Source organism: Castor canadensis, chromosome 2, assembly GCF_047511655.1.
Source record: "Castor canadensis chromosome 2, mCasCan1.hap1v2, whole genome shotgun sequence".
Taxonomy (NCBI): domain Eukaryota; kingdom Metazoa; phylum Chordata; class Mammalia; order Rodentia; family Castoridae; genus Castor; species Castor canadensis.
This window is the reverse complement of record NC_133387.1, coordinates 134613134-134631641: the sequence shown is the minus strand read 5'-3', so window position 1 is coordinate 134631641 and position 18508 is coordinate 134613134. Positions and strand designations below refer to the sequence as shown.

The 18508-nt window shown below is 36.9% G+C and overlaps 1 protein-coding gene and 1 pseudogene across 3 annotated transcripts in view; both read left to right on the top strand.

Moving 5' to 3' along the window:
- Positions 1 to 18508, top strand: part of Frmd5 (FERM domain containing 5) — a 314393-nt gene that overhangs the window by 70232 nt on the left and 225653 nt on the right. The gene's annotated exons all lie outside the window — the stretch shown is intronic.
- Positions 11765 to 14071, top strand: LOC109680891 (protein phosphatase inhibitor 2 pseudogene; annotated as a pseudogene).

Genomic DNA, 18508 nt, shown 5'->3' with positions numbered 1-18508 from the left:
GTTGTATTTGCTTAAAAAAAATAAAATAAATTTAAAAATTCAGGTTTAATTTACTCCAGTTGATTCCTGTCATATTCAGTGAAAACGAAGAATGATGTTGGGGATGGTAGAAGAGATCCAGGAGACAGTCATATCATTAGTTGCACAACTCTTTTGAGTTCTTGTTGGATAAAGATACAAGTTTGCTTAAGTAAGCACATATCTAGGAATGCCTTAACCTACCCAGTGGTGAATGCCGATGTTTAAATCCTAGTGATTTATTCCTGGTGTGTATCTTAACTTCATAACCCTGTTTCTTCCTTAGTGATACTTCTTTTTGAAACTTAATTTTTAAACTTTTGAGTGCTAAATAATGACATAAAAATAATTGCCTTTCTTGATTACCCTTTATTCTCTATAAAGAATCACTGAAAAGTCATTGTTATGATTCTATCTGTACAGTAGAGATGAAATTTTATCTAATCCTCTATCTACCTGGGTACAACTGCTAAATAAATTAAATAATTAAAAATGGAAGTGTAAGAAAAAAAAACCAGGGAGGGTAGAAAAGCCATATTCTTTCAACTGCCTCCTTCATACTACTCAAATCTTATTCTTTTAGAATGACATTGATAACTGGTAGATTATTTTTATTAATGAGTATTAAGGGAAAGGAGAGTCAACAACAATGAAATTGAGAGTGTTCAGTGGTTATACAAAAGGAAGGTGGTGATAGTTTGTGGTTTTTGGTTTCTGAAATGAACACTGAAAACTCCTGATTGAGATCTAAGTGTATGTATCTCTCTTCTGACCATAATACAGAAGCTTTTTAATGACTCTATAAAACATGTTTTGTTCTATGCTATGTATAGGATCGTGCCTATTTAAACCAAATGACCACAGAATGAATACTCATTAAGGTCAAATAAGTACTTTAAAAAGGATTTGTGTTGATGAGTACTGTAGTGTCCAATGATAGGGTGAGGAACGTATATTAGTTTATCGGAGTGTGAAACTCAGATTGAAGTTAAGTTGGTCCCTGGTCAGTAGAATGATGTGGTGTTTCTGCAAAACTTTTATGGTAAGATCACATTAGTGTGGAGGGAAGAGAAACCAAGTGTTTCTATTTAGATGCTCACATTTTGTTAGGAGCTTTGTGACCCTCGTTTAACCATACCATTGTTTGAAGAGCTGTGCATTAAGTGTCAGCATACTTTAACAGAAATAACATACAAACTTGGATTATTCTGAAGATTTATTGCATTCATTTATTAATTTTACTTTTTTAATGAAGTTCTATCTAAAGTAATTACTGTGGCGAAGGAGGTTAAATCGAAATTGGTGGAAAGTAGCACTCATAGTTCTCCCTAGGGCACTGCTGTTTTCTTAGGTTCTCAGCCCAGATTTCAAAGCTGTCAGTTGGAGCTATATTTTTTTAATCCTTTTTTTTTCTTCCCCAAACTCACCAAGCTGGATTGTGTCATTTTAATGTGGTAGCATAGATTAAAGGAGGAAATGATCCTTGTACTGGCTGTCACTTGGGAGGAGGTTCAGAGAGGTGAAATTTTAATGAGACTTTGGTGTACTTAAAATACATTTGTTCAGGAAAATCATTGAAGTAACTGACCTGACTTATACTGGTTTTTGATACCATCTGATTACAACTGTGTGGAAATTTCTCCAAGTGAAAGGTAATTTATGGGACTTAGTGATGAGGCTACTTAGATTTTTTAAATTTATTTTTTATTTTTTTTATTATTCATATGTGCATACAAGGCTTGGGTCATTTCTCCCCCCTGCCCCCACACCCTCCCTTACCACCCACTCCACACCCTCCATCTCCCCCCCCACCCCCTTGATACCCGGCAGAAACTATTTTGCCCTTATGTCTAATTTTGTTGAAGAGAGAGTATAAGCAATAATAGGAAGGAACAAGGGTTTTGCTAGTTGAGATAAGGATAGCTATACAGGGAGTTGACACACATTAATTTTCTGTGCATGTGTGTTATCTTCTAGGTTAATTCTTTTTGATCTAACCTTTTCTGTAGTTCCTGGTCCCCTTCTCCTGTTGGCCTCAGTTGCTTTTAAGGTATCTGCTTTAGTTTCTCTGTGTTGAGGGCAACAAATGCTAGCTAATTTTTTAGGTGTCTTACCTATCCTCACCCCTCCCTTGTGTGCTCTCGCTTTTATCTTGTGCTCAAAGTCCAATCCCCTTGTTGTGTTTGCCCTTGATCTAATGTCCGCATATGAGGGAGAACATATGATTTTTGGTCTTTTGGGCCAGGCTAACCTCACTCAGAATGATGTTCTCCAATTCTATCCATTTACCACAAATGATAACATTTCGTTCTTCTTCATGGCTGCATAAAATTCCATTGTGTATAGATACCACATTTTCTTTTTTTTCTTTTTTTTTTCATTTTTCTTTTATTATTCATATGTGCATGCAAGGCTTGGTTCATTTCTCCCCCCGCCCCCACCCCCTCCCTTACCACCCCTCCCCCCCTCCCCCCCAATACCCAGCAGAAACTATTTTGCCCTTATCTCTAATTTTGTTGTAGAGAGAGTATAAGCAATAATAGGAAGGAACAAGGGTTTTTGCTGGTTGAGATAAGGATAGCTATACAGGGCATTGACTCACATTGATTTCCTGTGCGTGGATGTTACCTTCTAGGTTAATTCTTTTTGATCTAACCTTTTCTCTAGTACCTGTTCCCCTTTTCCTATTGGCCTCAGTTGCTTTAAGGTATCTGCTTTAGTTTCTCTGCATTAAGGGCAACAAATGCTAGCTAGTTTTTTAGGTGTCTTACCTATCCTCACCCCTCCCTTGTGTGCTCTCGCTTTTATCATGTGCTCATAGTCCAATCCCCTTGTTGTGTTTGCCCTTGATCTAATGTCCACATATGAGGGAGAACATACGATTTTTGGTCTTTTGGGCCAGGCTAACCTCACTCAGAATGATGTTCTCCAATTCCATCCATTTACCAGCTAATGATAACATTTCATTCTTCTTCATGGCTGCATAGAATTCCATTGTGTATAGATACCACATTTTCTTAATCCATTCGTCAGTGCTGGGGCATCTTGGCTGTTTCTATAACTTGGCTATTGTGAATAGTGCCGCAATAAACATGGGTGTGCAGGTGCCTCTGGAATAAGAGGCTACTTACATTTTAAAAAGCTGTTGCCTTTAGATATACTCAGGAAAAAATGTCCTGGGCGTCCCTGAAGTCAGTGACATCCCCAAGCAGAGTGAATTCTAAATGACAATGGCAGGAGAACTGCCAATGCAAGATTGGTAGAGGTGTTTTACTCTGTGATCATGGACACATAAAAATATGCCACAAAACAGGTCATTAAAATGATGGTGGAATTTATAAAAATTGATGTGAAAGAGTGTGATTTTATCATCTTCATAGTCCGCTTTTCTTTTTAGAAGAAAAGAACTTTTATTTCATCTGACTGTCAAGTCAAAAGTAGTTAGTACTCATCAGATCTCCCTTCTAATGGCTAAGAATTTTAAGATCTCAGACATTATAGCTAAAGCTTTATCCTCAATTCCAAAGGCCTTAAGGTAAAGTAAAGGAATTTAAAAGTCAGATGAACCTCAGCATTTAGAAGAAACTGGAACAAATTATCTTACATCTAGTTTGGTATTACATGTAAGAGTACAAGGTACTAGGGCAATAATAAAAATTACTCAGTGAAAACTGGTCATGTCAGATCCATTTCCTGTTCCTTGTGTGGTAGAATGACAGACCATATTACTTTTCTTAGTTTGAGTAAGCTTTTGGTTTTGACTGATGGAACTTTCTCACTGACAAACTGGGAAAACACCCTTTTCATGAGCTAAAGCAACTTTACAGAAAAAAGGAATATAACAAAAACAAAACTTTATTAACATCTTTCAAATTCATTGTTTTTCTTTGACACTGGATATGTTTTTATTGTGTTGAAGTGTATCATGTTGACCTCTTCTAGTTTTCAGGATCATTCTCCTTTTGAGGGGTACTTGGATGCTTTCTAGTTTTTCACTGTTTTAAATAGCACATCTAAGAACATCTTTATATAGATTATTTTTCTTCCTCCTTCCTTCACCTTTCCCTCTGTTTCCTCCCTTCCTTCTTTCTTTTTTAGGATACCAACTATTTCTTTGCATTCCTTACATTGCCAGATGGAATTATTGGATCAAACGATGGGAACAATTTTATAGTTTTGGTTACATATTCCTGATTGTTTTTCAGGTAACTTTACATATTAACAATGTCACTCAGTGGAATTATAGCCTAGTCAACATCAGATTTTAAAATTTATGTCTTGTTAAGCAATTTTAACTAGTATTTCATTAATTTATATATATTTTCTCAAATTTTTGTTCCCTATTTTGTATTTGCTTTTTCAAATTTATCCTTTTTCTTCCTTGGCCAGATATGAGTGACTTTTAGTTGTTTCCTTATATAATTAGATACTTCTTTCATTTACATCTTTGGACAGCAAACTTTTTATCAGTTTTCTTCAATGTGTTGTATTCCTTTTTATATTTCTTTATTAATTCAAGTAACTAGATTTTTTTTAAACCTATCTTCTCTGAGATAGTTTCTTAATCATCACATACATTAGTCTTCTGTTTTTTTAATGAAAAACAGAATTAAACATCAATATGAGGCAAGATATGGATATAAATTTTCTGTATTAATATTTAATAATCCCAGCAATTCCCAAGTGGTCATTGCTTTCTCCAGCACTGAGTTGGTCTTGGTTTCTAGCTTGTTATATATTAAATAAACAATCCCAAATAACATGTCTATCATATTCCTTGAGGTTGCTTCTCCTTAAGCCATGTCATTTTGATTAATCATAAAATGATTCTTTCTGTCTTATTTTTTATATGTATTTTATCAAGCTGGTCACCACTGAAAGTAGGAAAGGATTTACATTGGTATTGAATTAATTTATTTTTAATTTAGAAGTTTTATTATTTTTGTAATGCTTAGTTTTACCAGCTTGAATAATGGCATTTTATTTATTTATGTCTTCCTTTGCCATTAATAATTTGTGTCTTTAATTAAATTATATCTTACATTTGGTTAAAATAATGTCTATAGGCTGGGGATTTGGCTCAAGTGGTAGAGTGTCTGTTTAGCAAGCACGAGGCCTTGAGTTCAAACCCCTCGTACTGCCAAAAAATGTATAAGTATTTTTTTTTGTTAGTGAAATTTTAATTTTTCACTACATCCTCTACTTATTGTTACTATAATTTAGGAATGCAATTTGCATGAATTTGTTTTGTGATGTTGAGTAGACCATTTCAAGTGTCATACAAGGAGTACTTAAATTTTTTCTCCCTCAAACCTGCAGATACCCATGAAAGAGCCAGCAACTTACTGAGAAAGGGTCGGGGAGAAGAGGAGAAAGGAGGGAAATAAGAAAAAAATTGAAAAAGCCTCAGAGTTTTGATAATCAGGCTTTGTTTACCTACTGGGGATCCTGCTTTTTTGGTTTTTTTTTTTTTGGAGTCGGGGCTGGGGTTTGAACTCAGGGCTTGGTACTTGCAAAGTAGCTGCTCAGCTAGGTGAGCCACACCTGCAGCCCCATCCTGGTCTTAATCATAGTGCATTTAGACCAGTGATCATTTCAACTTTAAGACTGAAATCAGGTCAACATTTCTGCAGTAGTGTGGCAATATGTGTTTAGTGACTTTTCACACTTTGTAAAAACTTTTATTTTTTTCTCCCTATGTTCTTCCATAGCAACCTTCTTGAAAGATACCATGTACTGTGGCTGTTTTCATTCCTTTAGCATTTATTGCCTTCACATCCACTGAAGTATAGCTTTTTCTTCCTCCCCTCAGATTCCCACTAGTGTCATCAAGGATGCTTCATCAGCCCCTATTCTAATTGACCAGTTTGCAACATTTAACACTGTTAACCACTTCCTTTTTAATAGATTTACTCTAAATCAATCTCAGTAATTACTTTTCCTCTTCATTCTTTTCGTAGGTCTCTAAATTCTTTGTACGTTTTTCCCTTCCTTCATGTTGGGCATTCACAGAAGACTATACTTCAACTTCTTTTTTCTTTCTTTATTGTCTTATTTCTGGAGGATCTTAACCTGTGGTCAATTTCCACTATCACTTAAACACTGATGAGTTCCAGCTCTCTAAAGTTGATTGAATTCAGGCTTTGTTCCTAAGCACACATGTATACCCAACTTCCTGCTACATCTCTCTATGTATTTGGTCCGGACAACTGAAACTCAGCCTATTCAAATTTAGATAATCACAAGTCATCTGTAAAAACTGCTGCTCCCCTGTAATCTCTGTTTTGAGGAATACTATTGTTGTTCAAATGTAGTACCTACCCTATAAGTCTTCTTGTCTCCTCATTTACATCAGTCTGTTATCATTTCCTATCAGTTCTGTCTTCAATATCTCTTAAATCTGGCCCTTCTTCTCCATCTCCTCTCCTATTTTCTTACTTCAGGCCCTCATTATTTTTGCCTGAACTATATTGGCCTCTCACCTAATCTCCCTGCCTGCAGATAGCCCTTTTCTATTCTTCTGACAGTGATTTCAGAGAGATCTTTCTAACAGTGTGCTCATACCATTTTTCTTGTTGGAATCCTTTGATGGTTCCATTATTGTGATAATACAGCCTCATCCTCTAACAATTATCCTTTATGAATGACCCCTCTGTATCTGTACAAAATTGTGTTCTGATATTTCCCAGTAGGTATTCTGTGCTCTAACCACATGGGACTATCTGTGTGTCTTTGGGATACGCTGTGATAAAACTATGCCTTCATAATTCTGTTCCCTTTAAATATACTCTCTTTACTTGGTCACTTGCTCTGAATAGCTCACTTATTCACTCAATAAATATTTCTTATTGCTTCTTGCATGTTAGTACTGTTTTTAGATGCTGAAGATAGTGAGATAGTGGTGAATAATATAGACAAGCATTCCTGTGCTCATTGAGCTTTGTATTCTGGCAGAACCCAGGACCAGATTAGGTACTTTTGTCTTCAAACAATGTCTTACTCTTTTTACTTGTTTGTTTATTGGTGCTGGGGATTGAACCCAAGACCTTACAGATATTAAGCACACACTGTATCACTGAGCTACATTGCCAGCCCTTATTTTTTTTTTAAATACAATATGAAGTAGAATAAGTCAGTCTCCATGAATCTAACTTTTTTTTTTATAAGCTCTTGCTCTCAAGTCTTTCCTATAAGATGGCACCATTGCTAATGTATAAACTGTCCTCTCTGTCATCCATTATCAAAACCTGCTCTCATGAAAGGAGCTGAACTGTATTCATGAAAATGAGAAATGAGAGTTTGAAGTATTAATCTGTCTCAAGGATATTGCATTCTAAAAGGACAGAGAAACTTTAAGCTTGGGGAATTTTGAGCATTAGATTACCAAAAATCAAATTTAAACTTTGGAGCAGATTGCATTTTTCAATATTGTTACAAAAAAGAAAAAAGGAAGACCAGCAGAAAGAAAAAAGTAGCCTAGAGTCAGATAGGTTAAGTGGATAGTGTCTAAGTATTTTTTTTTTCTTTTGAGACAATGTGTGGCCATGTACCCCAGTAATTCAAGGCTAGCCTTAACTCAAGATCCTCCTGCCTCAGTCTCCTGAGTGCTGTAATTGCAGACTCACATTAAGTCTTGAAGTCAGTGGCCTTCTATTTTTAAAAAAGTTATTGATTTCATGAAGAACTTGAGCTCCTTGATACTATGAAATTATTTCTGGTGGACAGCTAAGAAAAATACTGTTTAGTTTCCTTTTCTTGGATTTTGGGAAGATTGGTGAGCCATTTTGGAGGAAAATTGGCACTATATAATAAGTGACTATAACTTAAAAAATATTCTTAAGCACATACTCTATACAAAGCTCTTAGTTAATATCTTATGAATCCCACTGGGAGAGTCTGGATGAATCTGGGTGTGCGAGTGTATAGTTGATGAAGATTTCCTGCTTGAGGCTTGAGTTGGAATAGGCATTTAAATGAGAGAAGTAAATACTCTTTGTTAAATTGAGGGAAGAATATTTAGTAGCATAAAACAGGGTTGAAAATGGGCAGATTCATGGAAAAGTTAATATTAGGAGAAAATGACTGAATATAGACAGAAATACTGCAGAAGTGGTAAACGGAGAAACTGTGATAAAATAATACAGAATACTAAGCAAAGTTGGCTTACAGTAGTCAGAGGAAGAGACCACAAGCATGCTTTAGATTTTTAGGGACAGCAGAAAAGTTCCCCTCTGACTTAAATATAGTTTCCATTTACTAGTGAAGGCTGAACATTTCCTTAAATATGTCTTTGGCCTTGTGTAATTCAAACATGACCAAAAGGGAAAGACCTTGTATTCTCTATAACTTGATCTGTTCTGAAATTGGGCTCAGGGCAGGCCTTGTTATGTCTGTGGAGTTACCTGGGGGTTGCTAAAGATATGTAAGTATAGAAGTTTTCATAATTGCTATTTTGGTTTCTTCTTTGTAGTTGCATTCTAAATCAGAAGTAGAGAACTACTAGAATATACAGCTTCTCTTCAGCCACTGCCCCTAGCAAGCTTCTTCATCTTTGAGATGTTTTTCCCTCTAAAGTCAGTGGCAGAATTACAAAAAAACCTGTAATCCACATGAACTGAGATGGTTTTATTCATATTTCTGATTTCTCAAAGCAAACTTTTAAAAACTGTGTGTGTATTTTAGAGAAAGGGAAGATTTATTAGTGATTAAATTTAGAAATTCCTTTTAATTTTAATTTGGGTCATAAGTATTTTGGATGAAAGAAGTAGTTCACACAGCTAATAGAACCCCCAATTATGTATTTTTTTCTTTTTGAAACAGAGCTTCACAATCTGTGTGCAGCCCAAGGGGCCTCAAATTCACAATTTTTCTGCCTTAGCCTCCCATGTGCTAGGATTACAGGGATGAACCACCACATCAGGCTCTCCCTGATGATACCCAAAACCACTTTTCCTTCCACCTGCACTGGTTCCCCCCAAGTTCCTAACCTTCATGAATGCTCAGGCCCTGGTAAACCAGGTCTGTAGAGTTGCATATAAAGCAGCACAGTCCAGTATCCAGAAGGAATTTAAATCAGCCTTGACTTGCTTCACTTAAAGAATGTTACACAAAATCTGGGTTGTAAGCCATAGCAATGCTTCTCATAATCCCTTTCTTCATTCTTCTCTCTGATTGTTTTCCCTTAGAATTGCTCAGAAACCCTCCCTCACCAAAAACCTTTTTGGTATCCCAACTTGATAAGTTTACCTCTCATCTCCCTCCTCCAACTCTTTGTTACATGGACATTTAGACTTTCTGGCTTCTCTATTTCATGGCCATTACTCAGATTCTCTACAAAGGTGAGTCCAGAAACCTATAGGGCAGTCAGGAATCCATCCTTCTTTCCTTTAAGCCCTGCAGTCCTACCCTCTCTACTTACTCTTGATTCTGAACCACAGTGAGTTCTGTGAAAGTGGGCAGTCTAAAGAAAGCTTTCTGTAGAGAGCAGTGAAGCGAATGCAAGTTGAGCAGGTAAAGACAAAGTATATTTAGCTGTCTCCTCCTTTCCCCAGGATGAGTGCAGTCACCCTTTGATAAATTTTGTTATAGTTACTGTTAGGTTGCTTTGAGAGGAACCAAGAATTCTATTTTCTGGGCCCAATGGAGAAAGAATATAGACCAAAAGATCAGTAATGTGAGGAAGAGGCAGAAAGGAGAGCACTGATCCTTCTCCCTGTCCCCCAACCCTAATCAGTTGCAAACAGCTCATTCCTCCTTGAACCCTTTAGCCAGTTAATGAAAGTATGTGTCCATCTGGCATATTTGTATCTAGTGTTCATATGGTAACATATGTCTGTAAGCCAACACTTGGGAGGCTGAGGCAAGAAAATCATGAGTTCACCGCCAGTCTGAGCCAAGACCCTTGTCTCAAAAAACCAAACCAAACCACAACAAAATCACTGCACCTACCCTTCACAGAAGTATTTTTCTTATAAGTGTTTTAGAACTAGAGTTTCCTCTGATCTGATTCAATCTGCTTCAATATGAGAAACCCTCAAAATTTGTGATCTGCTTAGTGTTCTTTCTTGCTTTCATTGAAAATTTTAATGTTTTAAAATATTTTCTGTCATTTCTTTGGATTTGGTATGGGAAGGGGCTTAGGTATAAGCATAAAGACTATCATCTCAATACACTGTTAGGTTTTGCTATTTTACAAATATGTATCTATAGTTTTGTATATCACCCTTCTATGTATGATTGACTGAAAATGTCATTAAAGATAGGAACATTATTTATAATTTTCTTTACTAGGAAGAAACACATACCCATGCAAGTATGTTGAAATGGAGAATATGTTAAGTTGATTTTGCAAGTCAATCCCAGGTTTAAAAGAATAAAATACAATCTGACATAAACGTGTGAATAGTATAGATGACAACTGTTCACAGAGATGAAAGTTATGTTGATAAAAGAGCTTATTATTGGCTTATTTTACATGTTATTTGTGGGTAGTTTTGTTAGATCTCTGTGTATGAGGAGAGTATATTGCATTTGTACAATTTGACTTACAATCCAGTATTTTCTTTAACACCATAAGCATTTTTGAAAATTGCACAGCAAAGTTCAAATCAGTGAACTCCAGGCCAAATTCAGGCTGTAGGCATATTTTTGTTTGGCCCTCATAAAATGAGCTTACAGTTTTTTAAAAACTGAATTTAATTGCCAGTGTTTGAATGTCAAGCTGTTGCTCAAAGAAATCCTGATTTCTAGCTTCTCTTGAAAAATCAGAAGATTTAACAGTATTGGGTCCACTTTCTTCTATGGCAATAAATGACCATAGCTGAGTGGCAGCTGTCCTTGTTAGGCTAGTAATTCACCACAGCCTTCATCATTCCATGTTGTCTCTTGAGCCTGCTTTTTCTTTTTATGGTTTCTTTCCTGATCCTATAGGCACTTGTTTGTGACCCTTACTTTGCCGTCTTTATAACCATTATTTTAAGTTACTGTGAAATACTCATGGAAGAAGAGTGTTAGAATTATGTTTTCTTTCTTTAAAAAAACAAAACACATAGAATTCTGTGACTTTCAACTCTATAAACATATTTTCTCACAGTGGTGTTATAATGTAGAAGTATAGAGTCAAAAAAAAAATGAGAACAGTTACATGGCTTTTGATAAATATGTAAAATACCTTCTTAACAAAACTAGTTAATGTCCAAGTTAGAGGAGTCTATCAGAAGAAATCTTGCTTTCCACCTACAGGGTTTCACAGTGTCCCTGTGGGGATCACATCAGCTGAGGTCTAGTTTTTATTTTTGCTGATCTAATTAGTATTCAAAAGGTGGCTTGGATGGGGGGCAGGGCTCAAGTGGTAGAGTGCCTGGCTAGCAAGCCTGAGGCCTGGAGTTCAAATTCCAGTACTACAAGATTAAGAAAAAAAAAAAAGATGGTTTAGTGAACAGAGTCGGAATAGAGGAAGCCAAGTATTCTGAAAGGAGATGTCATGGTACTTAAGTGAGGACTGACGTGTTCATTTAGCTTTGTAATACAGAACATCTGTCTCTCAAAATCTTCCTGCCTGTGAGTCAGTCTTCTCTTCCCTTGGGCACTGCTGGGAAATGTTTCGGGATTCTTTCTAACTCCTCCGCAGAGATCTAGTTCTCCTGTCACCTTCTTTTAGCACATTTAGCCTTGGGGGGGGGTGGGGAGGGCATGAGGCCAACCTCCCTCTGGGGGGGCCTTGACCTTGGCCACTGTGTGGCAGTCCTTGTGTCGTGACTGCAACGCAGTTGGTGGTTTCTGCGACAACAGGTGACAGGTGACTGCGTCAGCCCCGGGCGGGCACTGTGGGTCTCTGTAGTGTCCGATCCTGGTGTCCCCCAGCTGAGCCGGGGGAGCCACCGGCTATGGCGGCCTCCACGGCCTCACAGAGGCCCATCAAGGGGATCCTGAAGAACAAGTCCTCGACGACTTCCTCAGTGGTGGCCTCGGCCGAACAGACCTGCCGAAATGAGGAGGAGCAGAGTAAAAAATCCCAGCGCTGGGATGAAATGAACATCATAGCAACCCATCACCCGGTCGACAAAGACTACGGCTTGATGAAGATAGACGAGCCCCGCACGCCTTACCAGCGCCGGGCAGGCGACGACGACGCGGCCTATAGTGACACTGAGACGGTCGCCGAGGCCGTGGCCCCCGATGTCCTGGCCAAGAAGCTGGCGGCCCTCGAGGGCTCCGAACCCAAGTACCGCCTGCAGGAGCAGGAGAGCAGTGGGGACGAGGACAGCGACCTCTCCCCCGAGGAGCGGGAGAAGAAGCGACAATTCGAGATGAAGAGGAAGCTGCACTACGACGAGGGGCTGAACATGAAGTTAGCCAGGCAGCTGCTTTCCAAAGACATGCTTGAGGAGGAGGATGAGGAGGACACGCTAGCGACTGCAGACGGGCAAAGCATGACTATTGACCAGTCTAAGCAGGAATCTATGGTCAGTGACCAACAACAAGACAAATCGTAAAGTTCCTACAAGAACTTGGCTCAGCATCGCAGCTGGTTGTCCAATACAAACTCTGTTGCTGTAATACATTGCTTCTTGCTCTCCACAGTTCATGACTTGAGTACCCAAATGCACACCAGTTATTATATATTGCCAAGAATTAAACGGTAACCTTAGACTGATTACACTGGGGAGTGCCGAATGAATTGCATGTATTCTTACGCCTTGTACTTCTCCAAGAATTCAGTGTAACGTTTGTCCGATACTGCTTTACAGTTCTAACAACACAATGGTTAATTTGTATAAGGTGTTATAGAGCTTTTTATGCTGTAGAGGTTAAGCAATGAGTTTTGGAGAGTATGGGAACTAATTTTGTTTTCCTCACTTCTAGATGTGGTAGCTCTTATAAAAAGTTTGTTGGGTTTTTCATTTTTTTAAATCAAAAGTCAATTGGAATGATGGGATATATAGGTGAACCAATATGGAGGCGGAAAGGTATTTTAACACTTGTCTTTAACTCCATTTGTCTATCAGAAGGATTATAAAAATTACTGTTACATTTTTCTGTCCTATGAACTTTAAAATTCCTGTTGAACTTTTTTGTATTAACAAGGAACGGATTGGAATTTATCTCATCGAAACTGTTTTTTTCACAAATTATCAGGTTAAACTTTCACTAATGTCTGCTCTAATTGCTTATTTTTGTACACTGACCAGACTTCAGATTTGGGTGTTGTTTTTTTTTTTTCTTTCTTTTCAGTACTGGGTTTTGAACTCAGGGCCTTGCTTGCTAGGCAGATGCTCTGCCGTTTAAACCACTCCTATAGCCCTTTTTTCTTTATTTTTCCAATTGAGTCTCATGCTCTGGCTGGCCTCCAACTGCAGTCCTCTCCGTGTGCCTCCCCAGTAGCTGGCATTCCATCCACCACCAAGCCTGGCCTTCAGATCAGTTTTTAATTAATGTAATTCTAATACAGCTCTCTCAGCATTCAATTCCCTTTTATATATGTCTTTTTTCCCCCAACTCCTTTTTACACATGCACATAGAATTATAAGGATTGTATTAAGAAATGGTAAAGATTGTCTCGATATTAGGAACTCCTCTTTCTCTCATATATTCTGTCATTTGCTGCAATAATGAAGTTCTCATTTTGACCATCAAAGCCTCCTGGTCCTCCATGAAGAAGATAGACTGAGTAGCAGTACTGAAGGGAGTAAATACAATTCAGCTGCTCATTTTCTGCACCTCTCTTCTGATTTACAGCTTGATAATTAAATTGCTATTATTAACTGATGACTTAATTAGACCTTAGAAAACAATTAACTGAGACTTTTTTGCATGTTGAGAGAATTGTATGTAACCAATGATACTCTTCCTGAAAGTACAGATAGAATGAAAACTGAAATTTTTTTAAGGGTTTTAAAAGTTTTTGATTTAAGGGAATATGACAATGTATACTATGACAAATGTACTTTATTCTAATGCAATCAGATTTGTTTGGATTTGGATTTTTTTCCCTGAAACAAAGTGCAGTTCCTATGTATCTTGGTTTAGTCATTTATTTGTAACCTATTTTTGTCAGTACCAAAAGAATCTATTATATGAACAAACTTTAAAAATAATTTTTGTAATACATTTGTAAATATATATATATATATATATATATATATATATATATATATATGAGAGAAATGGCTGATACTGAACAGCTTACCTTCACTTCGAGTTTATAGAAATACCAGTATGTTGAAATAAGTTAAAAGTGGGAATATTCTTTGCTATTAAAAAAATTTTAGCTGGGTTTGGTGATATATGCCTGTAATTCCAGCTACTTAGGAGGTGGAGATTGGGAGGATCACAGTTCAAGGTCAGCCAAGGCAAAAACATTAGAGAGACCACATCTCAACAATCAGCTGGATGTAGTGGCATGCACCTGTGATCCCAGCTAATTGGGAGGCATAAGTAGGTGAATCAGGTGACAGGCTATCCTTGGGTAAAAACACTAGACCCGATCCAAAAAATAAGTAAAATGGAACTGGGGGAGCGGCTCAAGTGGTAGAGCACCCACCTAGCAAGCTTGAGGCCCAGAGTTCAAGTCCCAGTACTACTAAAAACAAAAAACCAAATTTCAGTATCATTAGATTACAGCTTTATCTTAAATAAGCCATTTTTGCCAAAATAACTCATCCCTTATTGGATAGAAGGGATTGGTATAGAAGAATCCAAATGGCCTTTTCATGGTGAATGACTTTGACGAATAGTAATTTCATCCCTTATACATATGTCCTTTCTAGATTCGTGCTTAGTTTTGTCTTTCATATTCTGTGTGTACTTTGCTCATAATGTTGATTACTCTGGCATTTAAAATTCCTCAAATGAAGTTTACATATATTGTCCTTGTGTCAGTCATCTGAGAGAGTATTATCCCCATTTTTTAAAATGAAGAAACTTATCTTTAAAATGATAAGAGTGTGTAAGTGACTTGTTCAAAGTCAAAGTCTAGTCTTCAGTGGGGTTGGGAATTAAACTGAGTCCACATTTCTAAGAGAAGCAGTAGCCTGGAGTCCAAGAAGTGGGTAGAAGCAGTGGGTGTCCTCAGTGATCAGATATTAGAAGGGACCATGACCCTAACGCTTAGTTGATTCCCTTTGAAGTTTCTTTTGCGCTCCTGCTGGGAAAACAGGGTCACCTAATTAGGTGTTAGTGGCACAGAACTTTTGAAAAGGGTTCCTCTAGGATGTAGTTATAGCCTGTTTGTGAATGACAGTCCTGCAAATTGTACACCCTCTGGTCCTGTCTGGGGCAGCTGCACAATGGAGGGCAAAATTGAAAGAGATTTCTCTTAGAATTATTCCTATAAGGGTTCTTCTCATTTGGCTAAACACAAAGATATCTATTGCGAGGTTAACTTACAAATGAAGCATTTTCATTTTAAAGAAGAATCAGTGAGGGGTAGAAGAAAGGGGATTCCCTTCTTACTAAATGTTTTTCTTAGTATTTTTTCAAAATATTGGAAAGATTGAATGATGAATTTAAAAAATAGTGAACAAAATGCTTAATATAACAAGTTCTTATAGATCCTCCAGGTTTTTAATCTCATAATATGATTTCTGAAAACGTAACAGGAAGGTTTTTGTATAAAACTTTTATTATTATTATAAGTTCGTTATGATTCCTGTATATTTATAAGCATTATAGCACAATTTTAAAATATAAAAGCAAAATATACTTATGTCTCTAGGAACTTCTGGCACTTTTGTGTAAAAAGAGAGAAGTATTCAACAAATAATTTTTCTGGAATATGGGTTCCCTCTTGTTGAATTTTAAAATATTGGTTGGTGGATATGTTCCTTAGCTCCTTACCATCCCTCAAATGACTGAGAATGGAGAGCATATCAGAAATTGCCTCCATTTCTTTTGTAGATAATAGAATCAAGGTGTTTATTGTTTTACTTCAGAGGGTTCTGGACAGATGATTAAGAACAGTTCTAAATGTTTCAGAGTTGATAGTTGAAGCCTAGCTCCTCTATGCCTGGTGATGTTGAGATTCAAAGGTGCTAAAAGAAATGATAAGCCTTTATGAGTGGTATGTATTTGGAATCTTTCAAAGGTATTGGTGCATTTTAGCTGAACTAGTAGATGTTCAGAGTATACATAAATCATAATTAGAACTCTACTAATCTCTATCACACAAAATCATTTTCATGTCTGTAGTTGAAACAAATGGAGGGTTGGAAAGTTCTCCATGATGTCTAAAATGAATACTAGTTTTGTGGAGTACATGCTTTAGTTAATGCTAATACGAATTACTACTGTCCTGAAACTTTTCTGTTTTTTTTTTTTTGTTTGAATATGAGACTGTCTTCTAGCCTGTGGAACTTTTCCATATATATATGGAAATATATATTATATATATATTATTATATATATTATATATATATTATTATATATATATAATTTTAAGGAAAAAAACTCCTGTACAGTCAGCAAATGCATTTCCAAATGCTACTAAGACAAACAGACATGTCTTTATATGTAAGATGTGTCCTATGGCTTTAAAATTTTTCCTCTTCCTCTTCTTTCTCCCCCGCCTCCTCCTTCTACTAGGGTTTGAACTTAGGACATCATACTTTCTACAGGTGCTCTGTTACTTGAGCCACATCACCAGCCCTAAAAATTCTTTGTTTTTTGATTGAGGAATCATCTTTTTATAAGTCTTTTTTATACCAGGAATTATTTTTTACAAAGGGATGCATACTATGTCAGCATCCCGAAGATATTGCTAGAGGCTGTACCAAAATATTCCTAGGGACTATGCTTATAGACAGGATGAAACTTGAAGATCAAGAGAAATAAATTGACTAAGCTTTTGTAGAAGCAATTTATCACTCTGGAATACCTTTGGCAATTGCTGAAAATGCATGCTGGCAGGAAGTTTTTTAATTACCCAAACCATCAGATCATTTGCTTAGTTCTTTTAGAGTCAGTGAAATATATGAGTGGGGAATGGAGTTTGTCCAAGGAAAAACAAGATAAGCATTATGTCTGGTTCTGTCTCTGTTGTAGATGGAACGCCAGATGTTCAGGGGCAATCACCATACACATATACACAGAATACACACAGACACACATTTATGTGCTCTCTATATATGTGCATACATGAGAGTTAAAATAACAATAGATTTTTCGTAGTACACGGGAGGACCTCAAAATGGTGGCTGGTTGCATTCTGGGAAAGACATGCTAAGTGGAAATGATTTTTAAGTTTAACTTGTTTTTCTGTTAGAAGTAACATTGTAATAAAGGTTATATGCTTGAGTAGGAAAGAGATACCTAAGTCTTTGTACAATTTGCTATAAATACAATATTTAATCAGCTGTTAGTGACAGAAGAGGACAATAATAGCCAAGTACTTTTCAAAGCAAAGATAATACATTTTCTCATTTAATTTCTCTCATTATTGTCTTTACTTTGCAAATGAAGAAACTGAAGTTGAGAGAGGTTCAGTAATCTGAAAAAGATCACATGGCCAGAAAGTGCTAGAGCATGGATTCATTAAAGGGATCAGAGAATGCTAAGCTTTGAAAGTCTCAGGGCTAGAAATATGAGGTACGATGAAAAATACAGAGGCTAAAAATAAAAAATAAAAAAATTAAAAAAAAATACAGAGGCTAGAGATGGATTATAATAGGAAAGAAGAGGTGGTTTGTGCTTTTGCTCTATAAAATGCAGTCATGGGAAGTAGTTGCCAGAGAGTTGTATGAGCCATTTACTTTGTTGAATAGCAATAAATCGAGTACTGTCTGCATTGCATTTGTAAAATACATGAAGTCCTGGGTAAATGTTGCCTTAAAGAACTTGCCTTCCCCAAGTAACAGTGGAAGCAATTAAAAATAACTTGGTATATCATAGTGCATAAATATGGAGGTGTACTCCATAGTCCAAATTTGTTCTTTCTGCAGGATGACATTGGGTACAAAACCTCTAAGACAGATTAGAAGAGCACAGGAAAATTTTAAGAGGTATTCATACCCAGACTATTCAAAAATAGTCAGGTTTGTACTAATTGATGCCTAGGCTGTAGAAACCTGGAGGGAATGTTGCTTTCATTCCATAAATCAGAAAAAGTCAGATGATACACAGAATTATAACTCCTCTTATACCTATCTGAGAATTGAGGTTTCAAAGCAATCAACTAGATGAAAATCTAGGAAACATATAGGTGCTTCCAAGGAAAAACAGGCCTGGATCACTCGTGTCAGATTACAGGAATGATATGGAACCAACAAATAAGAATTCAGCTAAAGTTTTTAACAAATTGTTTTATGTGGGCTAAGATGTGAGCAGAAGATTCAAACCCAAAGGAAGTTTGCACCCACCTCTGTTTTATCCCAGGACCTCTACATAGGAAAGATGGGGGACAGGGTGGATGATCAGAGAAATCATCCCTCATTTCTGCATCTGCAGAGGAGAATAGCTGCTGCTGTGGGAAAGACAAAGTTCCACCTGTACCTTG